Raw genomic sequence first — 14,610 nt, 5'->3', positions numbered from 1 at the left:
AAGTAGGCTGCAATAACAAGAGAGAACTTAAAAAAAGCCAAACTAAAATTTGGGTTAAATTTGCGCTGATATTTTTTTAGAAAATTCATTTCATACAGTACCTCACAGTAAATATGATCAGGTATATAGAAACACATAACACCAATATTTTTGTGCTTACCAGCTTTTGACAACACTCGTACTTGGAAATGCGACCACTGTGCTGTGTCAGGCTTGCAGGCTTCTCGGATGGCCTTTGTTATCTTGTTACCATCCTTAAAGGTTGGCCAGTAGCCAAGAGTCTCAGACTGGCTCAGCCAACTGCATGGCATGACAGCCACGCCACACTCCCGCTCAAACACAACAACAACAAATTTGGGCATATGCTGACTCATGCTGAGACCTGGAGTAGCATCAGATAAGTGAAACAAGAAGTTCCAATGAAAAATGAAATTGTTATGTTAGACTAAAAACAAAGATGGCAGAAAAGACAAGGTGAAAGTAAAATGAGAATGCAGGTATGAATGAACACTACTGGTACCACTCTTCCTTTCTCAGCTACCTACGAACTCTGATTTGGGCTAACTGGGCGGAACTACAGATGACACATGGCAAGTCTGAGTAACGGCCATGCCACGTTGAGTACACCGCTTCCCGTTCGATCAGCGAAGTTAAGCAACGTTGGGTCTGGTTAGTACTTGGATGGGTGACTGCCTGGGAACACCAGATGCTGTTGGCATCCCTACGTGTCAAGTGGGGTTGGTGGAGGATTAGTGCCCCTCCCTGTAAAACAATTAACTCTGAGCCCTTGACCACCCCGTTTGGGATGCGTGGCGTCTGGCAATGGATGGATGGATGGGACATATGTAAAACTAAATTTCAGTTTAAAATATTGCAAGTGAACCTATAACAATTCATTAAAAATTACATTCATTTTTACTGATACAATGCTGCTGAACATACCGGTAGTACATTATATGTATGATTACATCAGTAAAATTACAAAAAATTATGCTCTTATTAGTGGAGATTGGTGTTGATGAGAGGAAAAGCATAAGCTTTGCTGCCAAGAGGGAGGATTATGTATTTCTCCTGAATTTCTTTATAGGAACATACTAACACTGTGTCACTTTTTCCACCTATCACATATACACCAAGTTTTCCTGATTTCAGTGGATATGTGTAAAGATCCTTGTACTGCTTGTAACACTGATAAAGTATATGTTTTTTTTTTTTTTCTTTATTCTGTACAATATTTACTTCTCCCACTCTGTTGGTTACCATAATTCCTCTGTTGCCTCTGTCAAGCTTAATGTTAAATTTTTCTACGGTAAGAACTTTGTACTGATTGAAGTTAGAGTGTCTCATGTCATTCATCAGGGAGCCATTGTTATGCTCCATTTTTAGTGTTGAGAATGTTCTACTTTGCTCAGGCATCCTTAGTGCTTTTTTTTTCTTTTTTCATATATTCTATTTACAACTTGACTAAGTTCACAGTTTGGTTTTCTCAGCATTTTTTAAAATAATCCTAAATAGTTTTCAAAGGGAAATGCAGAAAACAGATCAAGTTGTCCTTATTTGGCCACATCATCTGCTAAATGTATCTGATTATGCACATTATAAAGTACATGTCTAGATCCATACAACTGTTCAAAATGTTGCACAAAAGCATTCAGTGTTCTTGCTAGTTCGACATTGTCAGAAGCATTAGGGAGTGACAGCAAAAAAATCTATCTATCTATATACCTAGGCTGCTTCCCCCAAGGAAAGGGAGGTAGCCGAGACAGGATGACTCACTCTCCATTTACTCATCCATTCAAACACATTCATTCGCATCTTAGCTCCAAAGGGGAGAACGGACATTCCATGTAAGTATTTTTTTGCCTGAGACAGAGACAGGCAAAAAAATACTTACATGGAATAAAAGAAAGTTTTTGTACATATTATCATCAATAACCTTTAGCAAACAAATTGGCCTAGTGTACAACAAAAATGATCTGAATTCTGTAGCTTTGAATCTTTCTAAATCTTTAAGTGATCTTGGTTTGCGTGAGAACTCTATGGGCATGTACGCTGAAATTTCCACAAGTTTACATGATATACGATTTTTGTTACTTAAGCCAATTCTTGTTGGAAGAGGTCCTTTAAAAAAAAGATATATCAATTTCCTCATCACACCAAGATAGATGGGGTGCATAGGATCTAAAACAAACTGTGTAGCCAGACCAATGTCAATAGATGTAAGTGGACTTGTACCTTTATGATACTCAGCATCATTCATGGAAGTAAAGTCTGCATCACTTCTTTTTGGAGCATTACTATCAGGAAATGTCATAGCTCCATCATGTTTTCCAATTTGAACACATCTCTCACAACCATATCCTGTATGAGAAACAATACATTTCAAGAACTGGCGTGCAGGAGTATCACACACAAAGCATTGAATAATAACTGAATACTTTATTCCTCTGTATTCATAACCATCTTTTAAAATGTGAATTTCTGACAAGAAGTCCACAAGATAAGCAGTCACATCATTAGGTTTAGAGTTTCCCCCCAAAAAATGCCAATGGGAAATGGTTTTGAAGCAACTTCCATGTTTCTTTCTGCGGAAAACTGAACAAGAATGGGCCAAAACTGTCTTGAAGAACTTTTACATAATGTGATTCCATCACAGTTTATTTTCAAGTAAACAGTATCTTTTGCACATCTTTCATCCTCATTTCAAGACTCCAGATACTCCTTCAGAGCATTAATCACTCCAAAATGAAAGTATGTTCCCCCACAAACATGCTTAATTTGTTCAGATTTATTCACTGGAGTTTTGCAAAGAGTACTAGGATCTAAGGGAATACCTGAATCATAATATACATGAATTATGCCAAGTACGTCTCTGAGTGCAGAATGACGAATATCATGTCTCAATGCCCATTCCTTAATGCAGTCCCGGGGTGTTGGCCTCACTACTTTCCTCCTCTTCGCTACCAGAGTCATCACTAGAACTACTGACGACTTGTATTATTTCATCACTAGCATCAAAATCTGTGTCACTACCAGGACTGTTTCTCTCACCAACATCTAAATCACTGATTGCCCTTTTACTGCTGCCAGCTCTTTCTTTATTTGTTTAGTGTGTAACTGGCAATCGTAATTAAAAGTTTTCTTACACCCTCACCTTGAGGACTGCAAACGTTCCATAATAATTCATATAATACTTGCTGTCACCATCGGACCAGTCCAAATAATCCTGTGCGTCTGTGTCCGTAACGAAGACTCTTCATACATCAATGCCATACATTTCATAATAACGTTATTATTCCACATGCGGCAAATTAATATTACCATTAAGGAATGAGTTCTTAACTTATCTCTGGAAATATTTCAAACCATACCTGTCAACTCTATCTCGTACAGTGTTCCCAGATCAACAGGCTCGTATCACGCACGCTGAGAGGGACGAACTTCTGCTGTTGACTGTACTAAAACAGTGTACACAAAAAGAAAGATAACGAGAAAAAAATCACAATCACACGCTCACAATTTTGGCTCTGTACACTCGACCGTCCACCGCAGGAATGAGCATGCAATGTGTCGATGTCAATCATGACGCTCCCCATCCACACTGTCGCAGCAAGTGGATCAAGCCCGTTGCGTATCTCTGTATCACATTTTGACATGCAATGGTGCAACGTTTGCCGGTCCATACTGAAACGCAACGATGTTAAATTACGTGGATACATAACAATTGGATAACCAACGTAAAAGGAACGCTAGATCTTGAGGAAAGGACGGACAGGTCTGTCCACAGAGTCGGGCACATTTCGAAGTACCTACTTCCGATATAAAAAGGTATTTTTCATACCATTTTTCTATTTGCATTTGATTACTATGCATCCATTTGTCCGTGCTCCGTGCTCCGTGTCCGCGTCCGTGTCCATATCCATGTCAGTGAAAAATCGAACATATGGAAAAAGGTAAAGAGGCATCCATTGATCCGTTCCGTATCCGTGTCCGGTCCGTCTCCGCGAGGAATCGTGCAGTGAGCGACTTTTCACGGACACGGATGACTGTGGAAGTTCTAGGGTGCCCAGTGACCTACACAGAAAGTCACACAATATCACAGTTACTAGTATAACAATCGTGATTTTCTACAGCTTCCACCATGCCTGCAAACTCCAAACTGACCAAGCAAGATTGACATGAGGCCTTAGTGGAACAGGCGAGGAAAAAAAAAAACAGGTATTTATTTTTATTTTATTTTTGTTTAAGAATGTCATTAATCCACCACCAGTGTTTTCTTTTCTTGCCATTCTCATGGCATCTGTGAAGGATTATCCTGGCCAAAAGGAGAAAATGGTCATGTTCTTCAAGTGCTTGAAGCAGCCTCTGCGACATGATGCCTCGCTGTGACTGGCCAAAACACGGACCTTGAACGTAGTCTTCACGGAATTACGCACGTATACATCACGGGTACACTGACATGGATAAGGACGCTGATGCGGACACGGATCACGGATCACGGAGGACGGACAAATGGATGCACGGCCCAAGAGATGGTGATGTGATGAAGCGTGGTAGGTTGGTTGACTACTGAACAGGACTTTGAGCCCGTGTTGAGTCATAAAATATGGCACAGTTATTTATCTGTTAACATTTAACTGGTTTTAATTTTCCCGATACCCTAATATTCTGCTGTGTTATGACCACTGTTCGACTTGCCCAGTATGAAAGACAATGTGTCTGTGAAATAGCTGGTTGCATTCAGTCACATCCATTATCTCGGTCACCCTCGTCAAAGCTGCAATTTTCTTATCAACAAAATGTTCGCCATATTGTCCTGCACAGAGGAACTGCTGAATAATCAGGGACATCCCAGGAGTCGACAGCATCCTTCCCTACACCACAGTTCTCTGCTTCTCTCGCCTATTCTTCATCCTACTTGGTATCACAGTCCTTATTTAGCTCCATTTCTTGTATATCCTTCCCATTTCTTGCGTTTCCTTCTTTATCTTCTATATAATACCCACACAAAAGCAGATATTATGTGTTACGTAATGATTCTCTCTCTCTCTCTCTCTCTCTCTCTCTCTCTCTCTCTATATATATATATATATCCGCGCGCGCGCGCGCGCCCGTGTGTGTGTGTGTGTGTGTGTGTGTGTGTGTGTGTGTGTGTGTGTGTGTGTGTGTGTGTGTGTGTGTGTGTGTGTGTGTGTGTGAACAAAATAATTAAAAAGCATTCATCCCATTGTAATTGAAATGCGTGGCTTGCAAATCAGTGCCCCTGGAGACGATGTGAGATATGAACAACGTAGTGTCCCCAGAAACACAGTGAGAGAGAAACAGGAAGAACAACGTAGTGCCCCCAGAAACACAGTGAGAAAGAAACAGTGTAGTGCCCCAGAAACACACCGACACCCCTACCCGGACCCCACGGAGTAGCCACACCCACACTAGGGGATCCAATTCGACAACGGCATAAGCCAGCCCGGGCCATGCGCCCTTATCACACTCAGCCGTCGCACCGCCACCATAGCAGACGGAGGACACTACCTTCGGAAAGCAGGACTGCCGAATCAGACTGGGGTGGAACTGATATTTCAGTTTCTGTCAGTGCCCCTCTGGAGACAGCCAATTGCCGCTCCCACCTTCGTCAGTTGGCCAAGCGTCGTACTGAAGGTGTTTCTGTCGAGACGGCCTATTGTCGCTCATCTTTTCTGCCCCAGGAGATTGCCGAATCCACCTCCACCCTCCTGCCGAAAGAGACCCCCGATTTCCAAACAGGAAGCACCGCCCCTGAGGACGGCCTCCATTGCCGCTCAACCCTCCTGCCAAAGGAGACGATCGATTGCCACTCTGGAAGCACCACCCCTGAGATGGCCTATTGCCGCTCAACCCTCCTGCCAAAGGAGACAGCCGATTGCCGCTCTGGAAGCGCCGCCCTTGAGACGGCCGATTGCTGCTCACTCCTCCTGCCGAAGGAGACGGCCTATTGCCGCTCACTCCTCCTGCCGAAGGAGACAGCCGATTGTCGCTCTAGAGGTGCTGCCCCTGAGATGGCTGATTGCTGCTCACCCCTCCTGCCGAAGGAGACGGCCTATTGCCGCTCCCCCCTCCTGCAGAAGAGACGAGCCCACGGCCTCTGGAGAGATGACCAGAGGTGTGCTGACTCCCCCACACAGCCATGCCCTGTTGCCGGGCCCTACGGCCAGACAGAGGTGCCGACATCGCCCCTGCGTGAGACAGACTCCCAGCTCCCCAGCACAGAGGGACCCCGCGAGGCCTAATGGCCTCCCTGGCCTCCAGTCTTTATGCCTGGCCCTAGAGAAGACTCACCTGTCGGGCCCCAGCACGAGATGGTGCCGCAGTCCCCACCTGATGGCACCCCTTGATTCTGGGGACTGCAGCCCTCATTCTCCTCGGGCCCTCCCCCGGACTCCTCGGGTGCCTAATCTCTCCACGCCCAAGAGATGGCAAGCGGGACCTCCACCTTTTGTCCGAGACAGGAGCTAGAGGAGACTCATAGACCTGTTTGGCCCCAGCCCTGAGGGCTGACACCCCTAATCCCAGCCCGGAGACCTTATTGGGCCTGTGTGCCACGTGCAGCCCTGGACGAGAGAAGACGCCCCTGCGCAGCTGTCTCATGCCCTCTCAGCACGCCTTTCCCTGGCAGTGCCCCTCAGCCTGGCTTTCAAATGAGACGCTGGCGTGTCTCCCGCGCCGCCCCCCACGACATGAGTGACTATATGTCAAGTGTGGTATTGCCCCAAGACTAGTGACAGAAATTATATTGTGGACGTTGCTCTCTAGAAAACAGGTTAGCTAATGATATAGTAACTAAATGCATGTCCAGTAGCAGGGCAAGTGAAATCACATGCGAGTGAGTAAGGATGAGAACAGTGAGTGAATCCTCTGCTGAGAACTCTGACTCATAAGTGACAGCCCCTCGTAAGAAACCAGTAAGAACTCTTCCCCTGAGGAAGTCTCTCTGTAGTGAAAGTATATATATGTCCCTTGCTGTCAGAAAACCATAGAAAGTAGAGAATAATATCCGTCCCTTTGTATTATCCATAAATACAGTGAATATCCAGTGTCCCGCTATTCCCTCTCTCCCTACAAACATCTCCTCCCCATAACTAACGTAATATAAATGAATGATAGATCAAATGTCAAAACCCTTTTTTCTATCAAGTGATACTAAGAGTAAATTAGAAAGACGTATCCTTTCCCAACATTACCATAACTCTGTTCCAGCTTGTCATGAGTCCTTCCCCTCCCCCCGTGTGAACTCCCCCTCCCGCGCTCTCTACACGCGCCCGTGTCTCCTGTACACCTGTTCACTAGACTGTTCTGTATTGGCAACCGTGGTGGTTAAGTCAGTATCCTGGCGAGATACTAATATCCTAAGTAAGGTTTATTTCTGTGTCCAGCTATTCGTGTTGTAATATCTGTATTTTGTCCTGTGTCTGCACAGGGAATATACGTGCACCTAAAAGGTTATTGCTCTTTTGTGAGTTTTTAGTGTCCTGCTGCCTCTCTTTCAAAGATTGCACTAAGCTCAAGTCAACGAAAGAGGACCCCGGTACACGTATGGTGTTTTAGGACCGAGGAGCTGAGCCTTTTTCACCTAGCATTACACTGGTGGGCAGTGGCGGTTCTTGACCCGGGTGTAGAAGAGAGGTAGTGAGAAATATTTGGCAACATGGTGCAACTAAACTGCACGTACAATTACCCAGGTTTGACCCTGACCAGTACGATATACACACATATCTGACGATAATTAAACCCTTACTGGATATTGGCTTTGAGAATGACCAACAGAAAATTGCAAAGTCACACTCCACTATTGGGGAAAGCGGTGGCAAACATAGCAACCGAAAATCGTCTCTGAGCTCACCTGGCAGAAACTTTACAAAAGTTTCGCTGTCCAAGCCATCTAAATTCCCCATCATTAGAGAGAGTGGTGGCTCTATCCAAATTGGATAAGTTTTTCATTTGACGGGGATTTAGACAATATCCTGATACAGGCAAGACGCCTGGGTTACCGCTGCCTACCCGGAGGCAGATGAAGAAACCTGGGACCAAATATCACTCCCTGTTTAACACTCTACTCAGAGTGCTCCCGAATGTCATTAGACAACACTTTACCATCCATGACACAACTGGAGACATGGATAGGGATATCCAGCTAATAACGGCGCCTCTCCTGACTGCCTGCCCTACCTTCTTCAGCCGATCAGTGTGATGAAGAGATTTCCCCATCCAACCCCACGGCCCCTCAGCAGACCATGCCCAACGACTGCCCATGCCTCACACCAGCCCTACCCCGGCACCTAGCCCACCCAGGGCACACCCCTCTCGCCGGCGACCAGCCCCATGGGAAAATCCAAACCTGATTTTTGGTCAACCCGTGGGAGTTCCACGGCCCTGCAGTTCTCGCTTTCGTCCCCTACATGATATACGGGGCAATAACTCAAAGCTGCCCGCCAAGACCCACAGCCCCAGGTTCATGTAAGAGGTGTCCTCTTTGGAGGGTGAGGCTCCAGAGGACAACGAGCTGGCACCTGCGTGGACCGAGCCCTGTGCGGGAGAACAGGAGCAGGAAACAGGAGAGTGAAAGCCCCAGACAGCTGGATTTTTGAGGCCCGCCCCTGCACCAACCCATGGTGGCGGGGGGCCACTACTCCTAAGTATCGCCCCCCAGTGTATCATCACAAGATGAAATTAAACGGCGTGAAGGCCAGACTGCTGAGTCAACACGGGAGCAGCCAGGGTCCTGTTTATACAGCCACTATTTCTTCTGTCACAAGTCGACACATTTGGCCTGCTCCGCCCTACCACCACTCACCTTGTGGACACGGGGGATGGCCCCTGCCCATCCGTGGAGGGGACTCCGGGCCCTAACGGGTTGACACCCACCAGCCGGTGTCCACCCAGCATCAGTTTATTGTTTTTTACTCCTCCTGACGGAGTTACAACGGGTATTTAGGACTGGACTTGCTCCAAAACTTCCCGGAGCTACCATTGACTGCCGCTGCCGACAAGCTCCAGTTCTGCCCCCCACCCACCGCCCTACCCAAGCCATTTGCACCTGCATGCCGGGGCAGGCCCCTGCCGGAGGATTCGTCCCCTCCCTCCCTCCCGCCCCCTCCCCCTTCCCTCTCCCCGCCCCCTCCCCTTTCCCTCTCCCCGCCCCCTCCCCCTTCCCTCTCCCTGCCCCCTCCCCTTCTTTCCCAGTGCTTTCCCCACCGCCCCGGCCCCTTCCTTCCCTGCTACCGTCTCCGCTGCTGTTACCATTCCACTTCTCACCATGAGGCTTGGGTGCCCCTGAACCGGCCCTCCAGCCCCTCTGTACTATTTTCCCCCTCCTCCCGTGGGGAGCCCTCTCCACCTGTCTCTTATCTCCCCCACCTTTTCCTACCGCCCCCACCACACCGTTGTCCGCATAGCCAACCTCGCCCCTTCCCCCTTACCCTCCCCAAAGGGGCTCATTATCGGAGAGTATGGAGGAAGGTGAGCCCCTGTGCCCAAACCTCCTCCCACGCCCCCGCCCCCCCTATCCCCCTATTCCTGACCATCTCTCTGCCCACCCAGTCAGATACCTTACGTCGCCTACTCCTGGATTTCCAGGACCTGTGTGCAACCGGACCAGCAGATATAAGGCATACCACATGCCTGTCTCACGAGATCTATAACGACATGCCCGTTTCCAGATTAGACAGCCTCTTCCCGATGCCAAAGAACCCCCTGACAAAGGGAGGAGGAAGAGGACCGCCAAGTGCGTGAAATGATCGAGGCCGGCGTCATTTGCCCCTCCACCAGCCCCTTGGTCCTCCGTCGTACGTTCTAGTAAGAAAGAAGGACGGTACGATGCGGTTTTGCATTGATTACCGCCACCTCAACGACAGTGACCGTCAAAGATGCCACTCCCCTCCCACGGATCAGACGACTCCCTAGATTCCTTCTTCATGGGGCATCGTGGTTCTCTACCCTCGACACCTCCAGTTTGGGTACTGTGAAGTCCCAGTACATCCAGAACATCGAGGGGCAAAACTGCTTTCTCCCACGCAGCAATGGCGGCACTTTGAATTCCTGCTGTTTGGCCTTTGCAATGCCCCTGCCACCTTTTCCCAGCTAATGGAATCTGTCTTGAGCGGCCTCATTTGGGAGATATGTCTGGCCTACCTGGACGACATCATCATTTTCAGCCAGACCTGGGCCGACCATTTGCAGCGCCTCCGTCAGGTCTTTACTAGGATCCACCAGGCAGGCCTCAAACTCCACACCTCCAAGTGTGTCCTGGCCACATCCAGGACTGTCTCTTTCCCTGGGACACGTTATCTCCCAGGCAGGAATCTCCCCCGACTCTGACAAGCTCCGCGCCATAGCGGACCATACCACCACCACAGGACGTCCACGGCGTCCGGGCCTTCCTAGGACTCACTTCCTACCTGTATCGTCATTTTGTGAAGGGCTTTCACCCAAATTGCGAAACCTCTGCACGATCTGACCAGGGAAGGGGGAACCATTCATATGGACTGAAGCAAGATCGAGAGGCCTTCCAACAACTGAAAGACAAATTCGTCTCTGCTCCCAGCGTGGCTTTTCCCAATTATACCCATCCGTTCTGCCTCTGCAAACACCGATTGCTTTCTCTCACCGCAATAGGCGCCGTGCTTGCCCAGGTACAAGCCAGCTGAGAACACATAGTAAACCCCCTATAATGCGGTTCAGATATTGCCGGTTCACTTTATTATGTGGATTTTCATTGGAACCTAACTATTTTTACATTGCGTGGAAACCCTGACTCATCATGGTTTCCGCAAAGCCTACTACGGCTATTTTTAGGATACAGTACATATTTTACATCTTTATTTTCAGTAGAGTACTGCGGTATTCTGAAATGGATATGTTTATGGTATTTTACATCTTTATTTATTCTAAAATATTAATCGCTGTATTAATTAAAATAATAATTAAAAAAATCGGCTAATATATTTGATAAAATACAAGCAAAATCGTGGCGTGGGGTGAGGAAATACTCCAGACTCATTGGTAGGTGGCACTACAATTGGCTGGAAGACCTTACCAGTAGCCAATCCAAACACGCTTTACAGTACATTTTTACTTGCCGCTGATTGGCTGCCGCTCGATCTACGCCATCCTCAAAGAAAGGAGCGGGACTTCACCGCACCACCATACCGCACCTCCCAGTTTACCGCTAAGGTGTTCCTGCCTCAGCTACATCGCCGTGCCCACTTCAGCCTTTCACCACTTGTTTTTGCCGGTTTCTCCTGGTTTTCTGAAGCCCCTGCAATGCCATCCAAATGCCCTGCATCTTGTAAGCCTTCTGGTGCCAAGGAAGTCAAGAGCGAGGAAGGTTATGACGCCTGCAGGAGAAGGCTGAACTTCGAAGCATGCTGCGGGAAGGGAGAAGCTATGCCGCAGTCGGACGTCATTACGGGATCAACGAAAGTACAGTGCGGCTAAGCACATAAAGAAGAACGAGGACGCAACTCAGGAGCGCTGTTTTCAGCAAGATTTTGCCAGACTGCTAAGAGGGGTGTCCTTACAGGCAAGAACAAACACATCGTAAGGATGGAATCGGCCCTGGCATTGTGGATAACCGACTGCCGTGGAAGAAAAACATCCCACTGGACAGCAAATATCATCCGCGAGAAGGCCAGGAAGTTGTAACAACCAGTTCGCAGCAGAGGGCGCTTGGAAGGAGACGACGACCCGTAAGAGTTTCCGCAGAACCAGGACCATCTACAGCACCAGAGCCTGAGGAATTTCACGCCAGTAAAGGGTGGTTTGACCGGTTCCAGAAGCGGTTCCAAATCAGGAGTGTGACTTTGCACGGGGAAGCTGCATCAGCGGACAGTGAAGCTGCGGAAAAGTACCAGGAAACGTTCTGGCAGATCATAGAGGAACGAGGGTTACGAAGCCCGTAACAGGTTTTCAATATGGATGAGACTGGCTTGTACCTAAAAAGAAGATGCCGTCCAGGACATTCATAATGGCAGGAGGAAGCCAAAGCACCTGGCTTTAAAGCACAGAAGGACCGGAGTCACTCTTATCTTCTGTGGCAATGCTGCTGGCTTCATGATAGAAACCAGGCCTCATCTACAAGGCAGCAAACCCCAGGGCTCTCAAGAACAAAAACAAGAACGTGCTGCCAGTTCACTGGGATGAGCCACCCCAAGGCATGGATTACGAAGCTCCTGACTTCCAACTGGTTTCATCAGTGCTTCATCCCTCAGGCCAAGCACATACCTCAGTGACAAGGGACTAGAGTTCAAGGTGCTGCTGGTGTTGGACAATGCTGGTGGCCACCTCTGTTGATTTGCACTACGAGGGAGTGCAGATTGAATTCCCTTGCCTCCTCCCTAACACCACCTCTCTCATCCAGCCTATGGACCAAGGAGTGATCCGTGCTTTCAAGGCACTCTACCACCAAAGGATCTCTTCAACACCTGGTGGATGCAATGGACAGGGATGACAACTTCACTGTGAAAGTTATTGGCAATAGCTTCAACATCGGGACGTGTCTCTTCATCATCCAGAAGGCACTTCAGGGACATGAAGAAGGGGAAACCCATTAATGCTTGCTTTTTCGGAAAAAATTGTGGCCCGAGTGTGTGAACGACTGCAAAGGCTTCTCCCCCGACGAAATTCACCACTTCTGCAGTGAAACAAGTCTGGTCAAGCTGGCGAAGATCCTCGGTGGTGGAAGGTTTTGCTGACATCACGCCCCAGGAAGTCAATGACCTCATTGACGCACACTCCGAGACCCTGACAGATGAGGATTTGACAGAGTTAACCAAGTCAGCCAGCGAAGGGGAGGACGAGGAGCCGGACAGATCCAGCACAAGAGGAGGAGGAGGAGGTTCTAACATTAGAGCGCCTGTCTGACATGCATTAAGAGCATACGCAAAACGACCTGCAGCTGATGGCTCAACGAAGTGGGATCCATGGCATGGTTCGTGCTGTGCAGTTCTCCAATCTCACGATTGACACAGCCATTCTGTCGTAGCCAGAAATCTCCTCAAATGCCATGAAGAAACAACACGGCAACAACTCCCCATCACCATGTTCCTCAAGCCACTGAAAAAAGACTCCACCTACATCTCCAGCAGCAGCAGCACCTCCTGAAGCACCTGCATCACCTGAAGCGCCTGATGAAGAGGCGCCCTCTGAAGAGCTGTAAACGCTCTGCTTCACTGTGCAGTACATCATCATCATCATCAGCATCGTACTGCACAGCTACTTCATGATCATCAATCAAACTCATCATCCGTGAGTACCCGTACAGTACTGTACAATTCACTTTCTTTGTTATTTCTTTAATTTCAGTTGATATTTCATGTCCTTATTAGTTAGCAAGCAATACAGTAACTTTATACTTACGTTTCGCTCGCTATAGACTCTCTATATATCACCGATGCAGAACGAGTTGACCTGAAGATATACAATAATGTACATCTTCAATTCAGCTCGTTCTGCATCGGTGAGTATCCTTACTGTTTTCTCTCTATTAGTAGTAGTAAATAGGCATTTTAGGGCAAGCAGTACAAGTACAGTACTGTACAGTACTGGTTTACATTACACTTACGTTTCAATTTCACCACCCGCAGAAATGTCGTCTATAGGCGCCTTCTCAAGAGCTGCACAACTAATACTGTATACACCCCTTGTACTGAACTTCATGATCATCATCATCTTCAGTTCATCTCATTCATTATCAGTGAGTACCCATTCACTGGTTTTTTCTTATTAATAGAAACAATAAATAGGGCATTTTAGGGGTAGCGTCAATACATCGCTGATTTTTGCTTATCGCGTGGTGCCTTTGGAACATAACCCCGTGATAAAGTGAGGGTTTACCAGTATTCGCTTGCTCCAGCTGCACTTTAAATCCAAAAGCTGAGAGAAATTATGCTGCAACCAAACGAGAATGCCTTCGGCATAATCTAGGCCCTCCAACATTTTAGGGCCTACCTTTCCGGAACCCAGGTCACAATCATCACTGACCATCAGCCCTCTCCAGTGGTTACGTCAGTCGGACTCACATGTAACGGCCCAACCTTCCGTCAGGTGTGGCAACGAAATCCTAGAAAAATTCCAGTACTGAAATCTCCTACTGGCCTGGGAAACTGCATTCCAAAGCAGATGCCCTCCTGCCTTCCCATTCACGCGGTACAACCAGATTCGGACCTCTTTGCACCTATGGCACAGAAAGGAACGGCCGCTCTGGATTCCCGCCCACCTGTTCAAAGCAAACTATGCCGACAGTGGGCGATCATCTTCTAACTCCATCCAGACATATTCTACTAACCCCCGATCACGGCGGCACGCGACACCCTACGCCACCTCCATGCCCCATAACAGCATCCATCTGGGTACCAAGAAGCTAATTCAAGTTTCAATGACACTTTACTGGGCATCAAACCCCTCCACTTTCGCCAAGGAGATAGTTCAAACTTCTGCCGCACATGTGCGCTAGGGAAGGATGTCACCTGGACTTCCAGACCCTCGGGCCACATCACCACCCATAAACCTTGGCAACTCCTGGCAATAGATGTAGTGGGCCCCCTCCCTGCCAAATCTGGGTATAAATATGTGATCACG

At 47.8% G+C, this 14,610-nt stretch overlaps 1 non-coding gene across 1 annotated transcript; it reads left to right on the top strand.

Moving 5' to 3' along the window:
• Positions 1 to 599: 599 nt before the first annotated feature.
• LOC145412320 (5S ribosomal RNA) lies at positions 600 to 718 on the top strand. The gene has a single exon (XR_013899578.1). It is a non-coding gene; the product is annotated as a 5S ribosomal RNA (ribosomal RNA).
• The last annotated feature ends 13,892 nt before the right edge of the window (positions 719 to 14,610 follow it).

The sequence above is a fragment of the Coenobita brevimanus genome, chromosome 92 (genome assembly GCF_032717465.1).
Source record: "Coenobita brevimanus isolate Jiangsu-jjx chromosome 92, ASM3271746v2, whole genome shotgun sequence".
Taxonomy (NCBI): domain Eukaryota; kingdom Metazoa; phylum Arthropoda; class Malacostraca; order Decapoda; family Coenobitidae; genus Coenobita; species Coenobita brevimanus.
Note: the sequence above shows the minus strand (reverse complement) of the source record. Positions and strands in the feature narration are given on the sequence as shown.